The sequence below is a fragment of the Herpailurus yagouaroundi genome, unplaced genomic scaffold (genome assembly GCF_014898765.1).
Source record: "Herpailurus yagouaroundi ecotype Mexico unplaced genomic scaffold, PumYag 162, whole genome shotgun sequence".
NCBI classification, from domain to species: Eukaryota; Metazoa; Chordata; class Mammalia; order Carnivora; family Felidae; genus Herpailurus; species Herpailurus yagouaroundi.
In genome coordinates this window covers 68,508,590-68,525,520 of record NW_024412403.1, presented here as the reverse complement: position 1 = coordinate 68,525,520, position 16,931 = coordinate 68,508,590, and the positions used below count along the sequence as shown (strand labels likewise).

The 16,931-nt window shown below is 40.9% G+C and overlaps 1 protein-coding gene across 2 annotated transcripts in view; it reads right to left on the bottom strand.

Moving 5' to 3' along the window:
* Positions 1 to 14,831, bottom strand: part of CASR (calcium sensing receptor) — a 79,708-nt gene extending 64,877 nt beyond the window's left edge. Inside the window, exon 1 of one of the 2 annotated variants that reach the window (XM_040484678.1) lies at positions 14,583 to 14,831. The gene's annotated coding sequence lies outside the window, so the exon portion shown is untranslated. Of the gene's footprint in view, positions 1 to 13,857; positions 13,998 to 14,582 lie in introns of those variants that run through there. The other variant, XM_040484677.1, reaches the window with a different exon arrangement.
* Between the last annotated feature and the right edge of the window lie 2,100 nt (positions 14,832 to 16,931).

Below are 16,931 nucleotides of genomic sequence, written 5' to 3'. Positions count from 1 at the left end.
TTATTATTATTATTATTATTATTATTAGAGATGGAAATACTGTGTCATGAGCTTTTTTGTGTTTGTTTTTGGTCAGGGATAATTTTCTCTTTTCAAAGATTACTTGCTTTTAAAAAAAACCCAATATATACATTTTTTAAATACAAGGAGTGCTAACTGATATTTTGTTTTAGTAAGTTATCTTCTAAGGTTAAACTATTCCTTCTACAATTGGTTATGCTCTAAAGAAAAAGCATGAATTAGAAAGCTCCACACCCCCCTCAGGGAGCCTGAGTGGTGGAACTTGTTTTTAAAATATCTGAAAAAAAAAACCACTTCAGAGAAGGTCCAAATCAAAGGCTGAAATGATTAGACTAAGGATTACCAGCTGAATGGAAAGTATAAATAGATGAAAGACAGACAGGTGGACTCTCTAGAAGCAGAAATGGGGACTTAAAAGGGGTCAATGAAGGAAGCCAGCAGAGAGATGATCAAAGTGATGAGAGCAGAAGGAAAAGCTGAAGGAAGAATGGGAGGCACTTTCCAGAGACACCTTGAGACCTGAAAGAAGGGGAGGCAATGTGGTGAGTTGGAGGAGATGGATGTGAGTCAGCTGCAGGAGGCGGTTGGAAGGTGATCAGGTCAAGAAACCAAAGTGCACTGAGTCAGAGAAAAAAAACTAACGAAAGCCTGCATTAAAGAAACCAAGAAGATGGAACTCAAATGTCAGTAGAAATGGTTGTTTGTGGAGGAAATAATAAATATAAAAAGGAGCACTGGTAAATATGAACAGCATTCATAGATCTTATAATTTAAAAAAAGTGTGAAATTTTCTTCACAGTGTGAGTGAAGTTAAGGAAAAGTGGCTACTGCTCTAGAGGAAAAATGAGGGCTATCAGGGTTCACACAACCAGGTAGCAGAGGGAAGAGAGGATGTTTAGTTAGTTTAGACCACGAAAAGGATTTGGATCAAACAAGCTCTGAATTTGCTACCTGAACCACAGGGCACAAAATACCAGACAAGAACTTAGTTTCATGCAGACATTTCCAACACATATGATCAGCTCCCCAGCTTAGCCCCACAGGTGGGTGGACAAAAAGAACAATCCAAGAAGTCTTTAGCATAAAAACATTAACAGAGGGAATGCCCAAGATGGAGTGCCAAAGATTCTATGTCTTCAAACAACACACAGACATTTTTCCAATTAAAGAAGAAAAATAACTTAAAAAGCTTCAATGTCAATTTGAAAGGTGCACAATAAAAACAATAAAAGAAAGTAAAAATTAATCTTAGTTCTATCCCCTTAATCTCACAACTCTTTGCATTTTTGATGTATACTTCATATCTGTGTCTCTTGCTCTGTGTCATTTCTCTTTGAATCTATTTTGTAGTATCTGTTTTTACAAAAATGGGTGTAATCTGAAATCCTATAGTAGTTACTATATCCTGCACACATTTCTATGCCACTGAATATTCTTTTTCCAAATAATTTTTAATGACTACTTGGTACTTCATTACCTCTGTGTATCATATTTATTTTCCTCTGTTGGACATGGAACATATTTCAATTTTTCATATTATGAATATTGCCTCCTTGAACTCCCTTAGGGTTAAATCTTTGCACACATTAATGATTATTTCCTTAGCATAAATTCAGTCATGGGAATTGCTAGATTAAAAGGATAAGAACATTCAAAAAGATTATAATATGTGTCGCCAAATTGCCTTCAATAAGGGTGTTTCCATTTATACCATCATGGCAGTATATGAGAGAACTTTTGGCAAAATTATCGCGTTTTTGAAGAATAGAACAAAGCTCCCAGAAACTAAATTTTGACTATGGGCTTTGGAATTATGTGACAAATGTTTGAATGTAGGCTGTTCCACTTACTGGCCGTGAGACCTCAGGCAAGTCACTTAACCTCACTAAACCTCAGTTTCTCCATTGTATTGGGATAATACCTAACTAAAGTTTTTGATAGGATCAAACAAAGTAAGGTATAAAAATGCTTAGCACAATACATTGTAAACACTAAAGAAACAGTAAATGGTATTCCTTAGAAATTTTTTCTTAGGGTTTCACACTGAAAGCTACCAAGAATAGCACATGGAATGAGGCAGCAAATAGAAGGAATTCAGACTACAGGAGGTACTGAAGGAAAGCATCAGGGCCACCACAAAAGTGGCTCACAATGTGGGTCAGAAAAAAACCTTCTGAAAAAAAGAAAACTAACTGAATCTACCATAATGTACTAGTGCTGTCATTTTAGCAGTGTAGCTACATGAGGCTATAACACAAACACAACCTGTACTTTCCTACTCATGGACAGGGAGGAAATGAAAGCACCATGGGAAATCTCACTCTTTGGCTATGAGGCCCAGCTGCTCTGCAGACACCTTACAAGGAGATAACGAAAATTACAAAAGGAAGATTTTAAACCCTGAGATGTATAAGCTGTCATGGGGGGTTGATAACACCATTCAAGCAATAACAGGAATAATGACCTCAAAAAGAAGGAGGAACGCGGGAATGGAAGGAGGGAGGGAAGGAGGGGAAGAAGGGAAGGGAGAAAACACCAAAGTGCACAGACCAAATGGATGGGTCCCACCATACTGGCCCCAATAGATTTCATTAGGGGAAATAGTTCCACAGATGTATAAATTGGAAATAGGCAGTTGAGAACTCCTGACATACTTGAATGAAGACAAGGATGCAGAGTGAAACTGGGAAGCAAAATAATGGAAATGGAATTTGAGTAAATATGGAGGGAGAGGGTGGTACCTGGAAACCCTCAAGAAGAACCAAGTGTTATAGGGCATTGCTAGTGCTTCTCTGCCAAATGCAGGGCCTCATAGAAAAGTTCCTTCCCATGATACTGTGGAACAACAAGGCAAGTCACCCACAGCTGCAGTGGAGGGAGGCGGGAGATAAAGAAGGGTTAAGGTTGGCCTTTTTTTTGTCTTCTTGTTGATGTGGCTTGATTTCACCAAATTAGGAAAGGACAAGGTGGAGACAGGGGGCTAGGAAAGGAGAAGAGTAGGAAGGGGGGTGGGTAAGGGAAGCAGTCAGTCCCCACCATTGCTAGTCCAAGGGGAACCCAGAGATGCATGAGATGGGCCTGGATTTCAAGGAGTTCCAAATTCAGTTAGGAAGACAAAAATCCCTTAATATGAAAACATAAACACATATGATAAATCCCCAGGTAAAAACAAAAGATGTGGCGGGGTGTTGGCTGTGGGCAGCTGTAGCTGGGAAAGCTTCCTGGCATAGAAGGCCTGGATGGGATCTGGATAGGTGATGAGGAGACGAGGGGGTTCTACACTAGAGACTAGGCAAGAGCTAGGCAGCTGAGGCAGGACCGAGAAGGCATGTTGACTAGAGACCTGGTGACATGTACCACCATGTGAAAGGGATAGGACAGTAAAATAGAAAAAGCTTGGGCTTTAGGGCCAAGAGGACTTGTTCTTCCACTTAGTAGGTGCCCTAGGACCTCAGTTTTATCACCTCTAAAATGAGGATGTTGGAAGGATGAAAAAAAATAATGTGGATAAAGCACTGACCATTACTGGAGCATCATAAGTGCTTAGAAAGTGATATAAAATTGTATTATATTACTACTTCTGGAAATAGAAGCACAGTGTAGTAAGGAGAGAATAGGAGAATGATAGCATAAAAAACAAGTTGGGGTTTCCAGAGATTAAAATGTTCAAATAAGAAAGGTACTATAAAAGGGGTGATAAAAATGAAGGAATGGATCAGAGCAGGGCTACCTAAAGTGTGGTCCATGGATCAGCATCCCCAGCATCACTTTGGGAGCTTGTAAGAATTACAGACATTTGACTCCACCCTAGAACTACTTAGTCAGAATTTCCGGGTGTGGAGCTCAGCAACCTACATGTTAAGAATATCCCCAACCTTAAAGTTTCAAAGTCCTGGGCTGGAGGAATCAGAAAAATTTCTTGGCCAAGAGATTAGCTCCAAGTATATACACCTGATTCCAGTTAGGTTTGACCTCAAAGTTAGTCTTTTCACAAGTACATGAAGGTTATTAATTTATGAAGAGAACCTTAGAGATTCTGCATGGAAAGTAAAACCATGGAAAAGGATTAAGATTGACAATAGTCACAGAATATGGGTACAGTAAGTGGGATACGGTTGTGTCAGTTTATGTCAGTTCAATTATATTTTCCTGGTAATAAAGTTACAAATTTTGGAATTGTGAATGATGTTGATTCATTTAAGCCACAAAACAACCCTATGTGGTAGGTACTCTTGTCATCCCCTTTGTGTAGATGAGAAAAGTGAGGCATGGTGAGGTTTCCAAGGTTACATGCTAATATGTGGCAGAGCCAGGATTTGAACCCAGGTGGTGAGGCTCCAGAATCCATGCTTTTAGCTGCTAGACTATGCTGCTTTCCCCCCACCATAATTTATTTAACTACTCCCTTACTATTGGACATATAGGTTGTTTCTAGTATTTCACTTTCATTCTTTAAAAAAAAATTTTTTTTATTTACATTTATATATTTTTGAGAAACAGAGTGAGACAAAGCATGAGCGGGGGAGGGGCAGCGAGAGAAGGAGACACAGAGTCTGAAGCAGGCTCCAGGCTCTGAGCAAGTGGTCAGCACAGAGCCTGATGTGGGGCTCAAACCCACGAACTGTGAGATCATGACCTGAGCTGAAGTCGGACGCTCGACCGACTGAGCCACCGAGGCACCCCTACTATTTCACTTTCATAAATAAACACTGTGAAGAACATCTTCAGATATAAATCTTTAATTCCTGATGACTTCTGTAGGACAGAGTCTCAGAACTGAAATCCTTGATCAAGGGCCACAATTTTAAGGCAATTGTTTTCCAGATAATGTTACAAGGATAGCCATTTCATCCCACTCCACCAGCATTATATTTAAAGTCTTAGTATTCTTGATAAACAAACTGGCATACCATTATAAAAATTCTTATTTCTCTTATTCAGGTAAAAAAATATTTTTATATGTTCACCAACCTTGTGCTTTTCCTTATTTGAAAACTGTTAAATCCTTTGCCCACTTTTTTGAAACCACAGTTTTAGTGTTCTTCCTATTCAATTCTGTGAGCTCTTTAAGATACCAAAACTTAGGGGCACCTGGGTGGCTCTGTCAGTTGAGTGTCTGACTTCAGCTCAGGTCATGATCTCACAATTTCTGGGTTCGAGCCCCATGTTGGGCTCTGTACTGACACCTCAGAGCCTACAGCCTGCTTCAGGTTCTGTCTCTGTCTCTCTCTCTCTAACCCTCCTCTGCCTGCACTCTGTCTCTCTCTCTCTCTCTCCCCGAAAAATAAACAATAAACATTAACAAAATTTTTTTAAATAAGATACCGAAACTTAACCTTTTGGCATAATTGGTACAATTTGTTTTAGTTTATTTTCCTTTTAATTTAGTTATGACTTTTATAGATAAGTATTTTTAAATGTTTATGTAATAAAATCTATCAGTATTTTTCCTTCATGATTCTCTGCTACTTTTACACTTAAAAAAAAAAATTTCCTCATTCCCATAAAATATCCTCTGTTTTCCTCCCCACACCCCCAAAAAGAAACTTTCCAAACTTCAAGTTTAACTTGAAGTTACAATTTGATGGAGTATATTTACAGTAAGAAGTACATTTCTTCAGAAGGCTAAAAGAGCTATCTCTGTGTGTTCACTTTTGCTGTTGGTTATCCTTTGAATTCCATGAAACCTGCATAAGATCAAGAGACAGCCAGATAGTGGGAAGGGAAGGGTAGAAAGCTGGAAATAAATGAAGTCCGGAGTGTTAATCTACTCTGTCATTTATAGTCACGTTTTCTCAGGCAAGTTATTCCACCTTTCAGTGCCCTCACTTGAGAAATGGCGATGATGATACCTGTTCATTTCCCTTATTTATCTCTTGGGATGTTCTGAGGATCGTGAGTTAATATTAGGAAAGTAGACTGGTTTAGCAGTCTACAGTACTGAGATTTGTTCATTCATTCAGCTCTTCCAATGTACTAGTCACCAAGCTGGATTCTGGGGTTTTAACACCGAGTAAGACATGCTGTCTGTAGTTGATGAGGTTGAACAATGTGTATTGGCTCATTTAAATCTTTTAACAACCAATAAGTGGGCAAAATGAGGTGGGTGAAATGGGTGAAGGGGGTTAAAATGTACACACTTCCAGTTATAAAATAAGTCATGGGGATGTAATGTATAGCATGGTGACTGTATTGCATATTTGAAAGTTGCTGAGAGTATATCTTAGTTCTCATCACAAGGAAAAAATGTAACTATGTATGGTGATGGATGTTAACTAGATTTATTGTGGTAATCATTCTGCAGTATATACAAATACCAAATCATTATGTTGTATATCTGAAACTAATATGTATCAATTGTAAGTCAATAAAAAAATAATCAATGAAGTGGGTAATATTAATAATCCCAGCTTATGGATAAAGAAACTGGAGAACAGAGAGATTAAATAACTTGACCAAGGTTACACACTTGTAAGTTGTAGAGCTGGGACACAGGCCCAGGCAGTCTAACTCCAAAGCCCAGACTTTAAACCACCATGCTGTGCTGCCTCTCAAAAGATGATGGTGAAAATTAGATGATAATTGCAGAGTGAAACTTTATTTGGAATATTTTCATTTTTAAGACTACAGAAAGAGAAGACCATTTGGCCTCCTCACTACTTTTATCTCTTGGTTTCTCCATTGACAAATAGCACAGAAGGGCTCTCTTGGACAGGGCCTTGGGGCATAGGGAGGAACAGACCAGGATCCTGACTTGAAGGAACTCATGATCTGATGAACCAGGGGTCTGAAGCTGTGGTAGAGAACCTCAGTCCGAAGGTTCCCTTCTCAGTGGCTTTCTCTGATCAGCTGGCAACCCCCTCCCCCCCACCTTTGCCTACCCATCCTCTTCTGCAAGGGCCACCAGACTGGAGATCTGGTATCAAGGTCTCAAGGCTGGACTGAGTGTGTAGTGCTAACTTAATGCCTGACATGCAGTTGGAGCTCAACCAATGTTTATTGAACTAAACTAAATGCTTATGTCAAATTATAGAATATTTAGAAGGGCTACATGGAGGATATGATAATTTTTTTCAACCATTAACTTCTGTTAAGAGGAAAAAAAACAACTTTCTTTCTAAGGACAAACAGATCATAATTATTATTGAGGGTTGGGGGAAATGGTTACAATATTTTTGAGCCTGCTTCTCTCTTTCTACATGAAAAACAGGAAATAAATAAGAAACTTGCTTGTTAGGAATGCCGAACAACAAAAAACATGGGAAAAAGAAGTCAAATCATTTCATTTTTCTTACTATTAGTAATTTGTCTTGTATGTACGTGAAAGACTTGTTGAAAGAATAGCTAAAATTAGTCTTCTCTCCGCGGGTATCATATTACCTTTGTCCCCATCATACTGATAAGCATTCCCCGAGGGTGGAGGAAAACAGATTTCCACCCCAGTTCCCAGGGGAAAAAAATCAATTATGGATGAGAAACACATAAAAGCCAATTAATTCAGGTTACTTAACCTAAGAAATCTTGATTCTTCCTGCTTTTTCAGTGTAAAAAAAGATTTCAGACAGGAGCTGAGCCAAAGGATACAGACCAGTTAAACAGCTACCTTGTAGGCATTGTGTTAAACACTTTCCATTTACAGTTCATTTAAACCTCACAACCACCCTTTGAAGGAGACACTACCTCAGTTTTACAGATACCCAAAGGAATATCCACCAGTAAAAACTGAGGCTCAGAGAGGTGAGATGTGTTGCCCAAAGCCACAGAGATTGGAAAATCCACTTTTATCCAAACTCTCTGTCTCTGGCAGAGGCAGACCTTATTTTTTCTCATTTCACACTTTACCACCTCACTCATTGGCCCTGCCTAATTATAATGTCTGTTCATTTCTGCGGCTTCAAGCAATTATAAAATTGTTCAGGCAAGTGAATCCAACATTCAGTCAGCATTTCCTAGGATCCAGACTTGGGGGAAACAGGCATAAAGTTCCCAGCAACTTTTCAGCAAACACTATCACACATATCTGGATTATTTTCCATCTTAGGAATGGATGATGTGGTTACCAAGACTACCTTGCATTATAAAATAGGGAGCACCTCAATCCTCTCATTCTCACTAGCTTTGATAGAGGCACCTCAGCCTGTGCATATTGGATTCTGAGAGAGCATTTGAGAAAAAATTCAATCAGGCTGGTGTCAGGCAAGAATAGAAACAAAACCACAAGGCATGAGTGCTTGTTGTACGTGCCACTTTATGACAGTGGCAAATGGATGAAGTCTACTGTTCACTCACCTTGAACGAAAAGCCTCCCAGAGATGAGAGAGATAATGGATTTTATTTGTTATGGATCAACTAAGCCTTCCCAATACTATTTTACGTTGTGACATAGAAGTTGTCAAGGAGTCTTCTCAGTTACAAAGACAGCTTTTTTTGGTACCAATCATTAAGTCCTCTGCTAACACAGAAGCACTTCCTAGATACCTGATCCCTAGTCCCAGTTGACACATAGCTTCCTTTCCTTTATCCTAAAATCACTTAGATGACAGAACCAAAATATGACAGAGCAGAGTCCCACTCCCCACAAGTAATGAGTAATTGAGTTTTGTGGAGTTTACCTTGCAGACATCTCTAGCATTGGTTCCTTTTCTCCATGGCCACTGCTATGGCCACCATCGGGCTATCCTCATCATCATCTGAATGGTTATAATTTCTGTAAGTGGTTTCTCTGTTCCAAACTTGCCCCCCTTTAATTTAGCATCCATATACAGCCAGGATGATTATGATCTAACCCAAAACGCTCATTAAGTCTACTTAAAACCCTACAGTGGCTTCCTTTGCATTAGGATAAATAATAATAATAATAATAAAAAGCCAATATTAACTATATGCATAATCTTGCCACGTACCACATAACTTATCATTTCTTGCAGGAACCTAATAAGGGAGGTACAACCTTCACTGCTCTTACTTATTGAGGTCAAGTTACTTAACCAAGGCTCCACATCTAGAAAGTGGCAGAGCCATGACTCAAACGTGGGTTTGTATCATTTCAGATGCATATTTTAACCACCAAGTTATCCATGTGATGGCATGCAGGTTCTCTGTGATCTGGCCTGCCCACCACTCCAGCCTTGTCTCTTCATGAGTCCCTCTTTGCTCCTAATGCCTCAGCTCTTTGAGCTGCTTACAGGTCCTGGACCTTGACATGCTATTTCACACCTCTGGTTTTGCACATAAATCCCTTCTCTATAATGCCCTCTTCCCTTTGTTTATCTTGTGGAGTGTCTCATCTTTCAAGATTCATCTCAAGTGTTAACTCCTCCATGAACCTTTCCTCAGCCCCTCCTCTCCTTGGTAGAATTGACTACTCCATTCCCTGTGTATCACTGTACCTTAATTATGCTTTCATTATGGCAACCACAACACTTTCCTATCCTTCCATGGACAAATGATTCCCTCCTCTTAGATTTCTATGAATTCCTTAAATGCTGAGACCATGTCTTACTAATCCGTTTTATCCATAGTATCTAGCCCAGTGCTTGGCTTACAGAAATTTAACTGCAAATATTGTTGAATGAATGAAAATATTTGTTTGTACATGAAGTATGCTGCTTGGTCAGAGCACCCCATGCCAATACATTGTGAGATTTATATTGCTTTTATTTACAGCATCAGTGTAATTAGTAACCTTTTTTCTTTACTGAGGGACTGAATATAAAACTCTGAAGAAGTACATGCAGCTTTATGATAACTAAACATTTTGACATCCTCCCAATTAGAGCAGAAGATAGAAGTGGAGAGAAGATATTGTAGTCTACCTACCACACTTTTCACTTGAGAAAGTACTGGGAAAATGGTAACAATGAGTTGTCACTGTACAAGCCAAATTTGGTATGGCAGTTACATACATATCTGCCTCTACAATGGGAAATATTCATATTTGAACCACAATGCACATATTTTATTATGCATAATAAAATAAACTAATAAAAATGAAATTAATTTGAAATTTTAATTTAAAAGCAAGAATGACAGCAATGGAAAGCCACGACCAACTCAAGACGGCATAAATGATGTTGTGTGAACAAGGAATATCTCCCCAAATTCCAGAAATGCCAGTTCTACATGTCTACACATGCCACATGGAAAACACTACATGGCAGCCAGACTTCTTGATTACTAACTCACTAGCAGCCAAATGCAATGTCTAGCCGATACATTCTGGTCCCATCTCAAAACCATATATCTCCAATATTTCCACCTACTCTTGAATCTCAGCTCAAGGGAAACTTCCTTGAGAAAGCCTTCCTTGTTCTTTGCAGTAAAGTCTGTATACACCCTCAATGAACTAACATTCTTTTCTTTAGGGAGCTTATTTGAGTTTATAAAAATATATTTAATAGTTTGTTATTTTACTAACAGTTGCCTCCCCAAAGCATCTATAAGCTCCAGGAGATCAGAGATCTTGCCTGGTTTTTTCACCACTTTTCCCCCAGTTGCTGACACATAGCCAGGCACTCTTATAAACATTATGAATGAATGAATGAATGAATGAATGAATAGAATGATTCCTTCACCTCTTATTCATTGTCCAGTTCTCTAAAGAATTATACCTGATTCCTTGGGAAATACAAATCAAAACCATGATGAGATACTACCTCACACCTGTCAGAATGGCTAAAATCAACAACATAGGAAACAATAGATGTTGGCGAGGATGTGGAGAAAGGGGAAACCTCTGACACTGTTGATGGGAATGCAAACTGGTGCAGCCGCTCTAGAAAACATTACAGAGGTTCCTCAAATAGAACTACTAGGGTAGTTACAAATAGAACTACCCTACTCTCCAGCAATTGCACTACTAGGTATTTACCCAAAGGATAAAAAAATACAGATTTGAAGTGGTACATACACCCCAATGTTTAAAGCAGCATTATCAACAATAGCTAAACTATGGAAAGAGCCCAAATGTCCATTGACTCATGAATGGATAAAGATGATGTGGTATGTATATACAATGGAATATTTTTTTAAATGTTTATTTATTTTGAGAGAGAGTGAGAGAGCATGAGTGGGGAAGGGGCAGAGACAGAGGGGGAGAGAGAGAATCCCAAGCAAGCCTGTGCTGACAGTGCAGAGCCCGACGCAGGGCTCAATCTCATGAACCTCAAGATCATGACCTGAGCCAAAACCAGTGTTGGATGCTCAACCAACTGAGTCCCCCACGTGCCCCTACAATGGAATATTAGCCATCAAAAAATGAGATCTTGCCATTTGCAACTGCATGGATGGAGCTAGAGTGTATGATGGTAAGCAAAATAAGTCAGTCAGAGAAAGACAAATATCATATGATTTCACTTGTATGTGGAATTTAAGAAACAAAACAGATGAACATGTGGGAGGGGAAAAAAGGGAGAGGGAAACAAACCATAAGAGACTCTTAGAGCAAACTGAGGGTTGACAGAGGGAGGTGGATGGGGAAAGGGCTAAACGGGTGATGGGCATTAAGGAGGGCTGTTGTTATGATGAGTACTAGGTGTTGTATGTTAAGTGATGAATCATTGAATTCTTGAAACCAGTATTGCACTCTATTTAACTAATAGAATTTAAATAAAAATTTGAGAAGAAAAAAACCACAAAGATTCCTTATGAGACTCAAGCTGGTACTCAATTCATTCCTCCTCATTGTTTCCTTACCCTACGACAAGGATCAGTCATTATTTTCTAATCCATTCTCCTCTCAACCTCCATTCAAAAAGGCTTCTTAGAAAGGGCAGTTTCTAACCAACCTGAACTTTCTGACCTGTGTGGGATCCAGGTCTAGGTCATGCAACATGAAAAAAGTGAACAAAATAAAGGAAAATGTAGTGACTTGGAGTACCTATTAGGTTATTTTAAACACTCTGCATAATTCCTAAAAAACTTATTATTTCATTAAAAATAATTTAAACCACTTATATTTTCTCATATAGATAAAAAGGGGTTTATTTGCTGATTTTTTCCATTTCTCAATATATTTTGGCCTTGCATAGTAAAAGCCTTGGAACAGAGTTGATTGTGCTGATTGTTGGCAGAAATAAGCCACATGTGTGGTCTTTTAGCAGAATTATCTGATGATTGTTCCTAAATGACAGGGCCCTGTGCTCCAGGATTCTTTTCCACTCAAGAGTCTTGGCCTACTCCTCCCTTCCTACTTCTCTGTTGCCCTCTAACTCTTCTACATCTTTCCCTCCTGGTGGTCTGCCACAAAGCTATGTCCCTGAGCCCCTTTACAAGTATAAAACACCTATTTTCTGAGATTCTTACGGAGGAAGAATACTATGCCTGCCACTCTGTTGGTCCTGGGTGGGGAAGGGACAGGCAATGTAAAAGTGTAATTGGCCACGTTCTGCTTTCTGGAATTCCTGGAAATCTAGTGCATTTTAGGAAACAGCCTTCATTAATTCCCCTCAGTACCAGACTCTACTTAAATTACACTTGGAAAGACTAGTTTAAGGGAAAGAACAGATAGTATAGTACTCATCATGGATTCTTCCCGAATGCTGGGACAGTTAAGGAAAGTAAATGAAATGTCATGGTAGTGGGCTCCCTACCCCAAGGGCCAGCCCAGTGAAAGATTCTGAAGACAGCAGGGGTGGTGCCAGTTGGGAACACTGGAGATTATGGGGTGTGGGCAGTGGCAATGATGTCATTTTCCTGTGGTACTTTCATTAGGCAGGAGGTAGGATAAAGAATCAAGGGGCGCCTGGGTGGCTCAGTCGGTTAGGTGGCCGACTTCGGCTCAGGTCATGATCTCTCAGTCCGTGAGTTGGAGCCTCCGCGTCGGGCTCTGGGCTGACGGCTCAGAGCCTGGAGCCTGTTTCAGATTCTGTGTCTCCCTCTCTCTCTCTGACCCTCCCCTGTTCATGCTCTGTCTCTCTCTGTCTCAGAAATAAATAAACGTTAAAAAAAAATTTTTTTTAAAAAAAGAATCAAAAGGAGGGGACAGAGCAAGAGAGAAAGGATATGAGTAAAAACAATGAGCTATAGATACAAATGCTGGTATAAATATTATCTCTAGAAGATTAACTTTTGCATTGTTTGATTTTAAAAATCGGGTGCCTGCGTGGCACTCTTGATTTCAGCTGAGGTCATGATCTCCAGTTGCTGAGATCAAGCCCCTTCTCAGGCTGTAGGCTGACAGCACAGGAGCCTGCTTGGGATTCTTTCTTTCCCTCTCACTCACCCTCTCTCTCTGCCCCTCCCCACCTCTCAAAATAAATAAACCTTAAAAAACCCATGCTCATGTGTTATCTGTTGAAATTATCTCTTAAAAATAGTTTTAAAAATAATAAAAAAACCGCATCTGGTTCTTTTTGCTCTTTTTTCCTTTGTCCTCAAGACACCTGGAGGCTTGGGCCAAGGAAGATGGGTGCTGACACTGTGGCCCTCCCTTAAATATCCGAAGACACTACTAGAAAGCTGCCTGTTGCCTTGTTAACATACACGGAAAGGTGTGTGTTCTTTCTGACCCCGCCACAGGCAGAAACAAGGCGCAGGCACCAGACACTACCCACAGTCCGTGTCTTCGCACGCACTTCGGTTCATCAGAGAGGGCGACCCCCAGCCCCTTCTGGGGGTAACTGAACAGTCTGGTCCTGTGCCCAGGAAGTCTTTTTGGTCTTGTAACCTGGCCCTGACTTTCCCGCACAGACCCGCACCCGGTGTTCCCGGGGCTGAGGTGCTCCCGCGTGCGCCCTTCCTTTGGTTCCTGGGCCCTTGCGGTCCCTGGACCCCGCCACTGCCCGCCCTGCGTTGGGGTGCTTTCCGGCCCACCTTCCTCCCCGACCTTGGTCCTACCTGCCGCCCTGGCCCGTGCTCCCTCACCAGGGGCAGCGCCGGCCCGTCAGCTGTGGGTCTACACGAGAATGGGCTGGAGGTTGAGCTCAGGACGCCACGCGGGCCCAGCTCCCGATGCCAAGGTCACGGTCTCGGAGAGGCGCCAGCTGTCCGGTCCGGCCGCAGCAGCCCCCCCACCCCCCACCCCCCGCGCCGACCCTCTGGGCAGCTGCCGCGGCCCGGGCCTCGGAACTCCGCCCCTCTCCCGCTCCCCGCCCGCCTGCCCCCTCGGGGTCCCAGACTGCGGAGCCCGGCTCCCTTCGGAGCCCACTTGCCGGCTGCTCTGTTATCTTGCACTCCTGGCAGCCCCAGCACCCTCAGCGTCTTCCCCGTCCACATGGAGCTGCGCTGACTCCTCTGGAGCCCAGCGCCGAGGGCGCGTCTTTTCTCTCCCGGGGGCCACTCGTTGGGTCTGGTTCCCGGGGACCGGGCGCCCCACGCTCGGGTCCTCTCCAGTCCTCTCAGCGCTGGGAATTCCTGGACCCTAGATCCTGCTCCTGCAGTCTGAGAAAACCCCTTTCTTCCTTCTTGGAAATGGAAAGAGGCTTAAGACGGTGGGGGCTTACGACTCCACCAACGTTCTCCGTGCCAAGAGTGGGAAACTTTTTTTTTTTTTTTTTTTTTTTTTGATAAAAGGCCAGAGAGTTAGAGTAAAATAAATATAAAACCCATGCTCAAACTCTTACTCATTCTGCAAGACTCAGGTCATGCGCTGCCTACGCAGGGAGACTTTCTCGGTGCTCGCAAACAGCTCCCTCCTCTCTTCTGTCCACTCTCCGCGCCAAAGGGCTCCCAGTCCTCCTCGGCCAGAAGCAGTCACCGCCGGCGTGTCATTTCCTGTACAGAACCGACCCTGCGCTCCTTGAAGACGGGGACCCACCTGCCTTGATCATCCCAGTCCCCATCCTCTGGCATGACGCCCGCCGCCTGTCAGGCGCTAGAATATTTTTTGAAAAAGGGGAAAATTATTTTGTAGAAACCTAGTTTTTTTCTTTTTACCCTCAAACAACATGTACTCCTTTGGGTGAGCAGCTTGCTGGTGTCTGTAAAGAGCCACAAAAATTATTATCCCTTTGATGCAGTAATTTCATTCTTGGGGAAATTTCCAGAACAAAATAATGTTCATGGGCAGATGATCATAGCAAGATTATTTTTTTAAACATAAGATAATAGCAGTAAAAAAACCACTAAGGCAAACAAACAAAGCAAACTGTCAACAATAGGAAATTGGTTAAATAAATTATGGGAGGGTAACTTAATGAGATATTACACAATCTTTAAAAATGAAAAACATCAGGGCAGAGTGCTCAAAATGTTTTTTAGAACAAGAGGGAGTATTTATTTTTAAAGCAAAAAAAAAAAAAAAAAAGAAAAAAGAAAAAAGAAACCTAAAAGAAAATATGAAGTAACATGATGATGAAGTGTTTGCAAAATAACATTAAACCATAAGAGTGAAAAGTTGCATAGTTACTAAGCTTAACAACTTTAAGTAACAATGCAGATTTCTCCTCTGTATTTCCATTTTCTTGCTTCAGAGGAGCATAGACTCACATCTGGACTCTCAAATACATCCTTATCAGACCCCAGTTCTGCCCATTGACTTACTTCCCTTCCAATGCAGCACAAGGAGAGGTAAACAAATGTTCCAACACCAGGATAGAGTGAAGAGAAGAATCTAGTTAATAAAAATAACTTGTTGTGATGAACACTGGGTGTTATATGTTAGTGATGAATCACTGAATTCTACTCCTGAAACCAACATTGCACTGTACATTAACTAAAAATTAAAAAATAGTAATAAATGCCAAGTCCTCCCTCAGGCCCAAACACCCAGCAATACAAATTCACAGTGGGGGATTTGGTTCAGTAGCGGTAGGTATTAAAATGTCCTAACGACTGTACAGCCTAGTCAGTGCCAAAAGGCTGAATTAATTCAACTCCAAAACTGAATGATGCTGCAGCCTTAGGCCGAATTAATTCTTCTCAGGGATTAGCTTATACCTGGGCATAATGTTCAAATGCCTTTGATTAAGAAAGTTTCACTCTGAAGAGCTATTATTACATTTTAAAGATGAAGAAACTGACGCTTACAGGAGTTAGGAGGTGGTGGAAACATGACCAGCCAAGGTGTTTGACAATTTTGCCCGTGGGTCTCAGTGCGTACATCTCCCACTAGAGGTACAGTAGATGGTTTTGAGTGGTACACAGTTGATGACGTTAAATAACTAGATCATGTGGTGAAAAAATTTATGTCTTTTTCAGTTCTCTTGATTCTATGGATTATGTCTGGGAAGAACTATCATTTTTGTGATTCTTTGTCTTTACACCCCTCTACCACTTGCTAATCTGTTTTAACAAAGAGAAAGCCTGCCTCGGGCTCAGCACCTTTGCTAGGCAACAGTTCCTAAGTAGAATTTAATATCATCACTTTCTCTTCCTTCTGATATTATTCCTTACACTATTAATTTCTAATTGATACAGGCTTTCCACTTACAAGGTGATGTAGTTTCCATTTAAGGTCAATTTACTTGCGTAAGAAAATGGGGTAATTTTCAAAGAAAGATATTAAAGGAAGAAGAAGACCAGTGATATTTGGATATAGTAGAAATGGCAACATAATGAAGGTGGGACACAGATGCCTGACATTTAGGAAATACTGCCTCACACTCCATTATGACCAGTGGATGGAAGGTATGGTGGGGCATGTTTCAGTTGAAAATGAATGGATACTCGAAAAGAATGTGTATTCTTTTCTAAATTCTAAATAATTCTAATTTCTGCTGCTTTAGGGTGAAATGCTCTGAATGTATCTGTTAGGTCCATGTGATCCAGTGTGTCATTCAAAGCCATTGTTTCCTTGTTGATCTTCTGCTTAGATGATCCGTCCATTGTTGTAAGTGGGGTGTTAAAGTCCCATTCTATTATTGTATTGAGTTTCTTTAAGTTTGTTATTAATTGACTTATATATTTGGCTATTCCTACATTGGGGGCATAAATATTTGCAGTTGTTCAATCTTCTTGTTGGATAGCCCCCT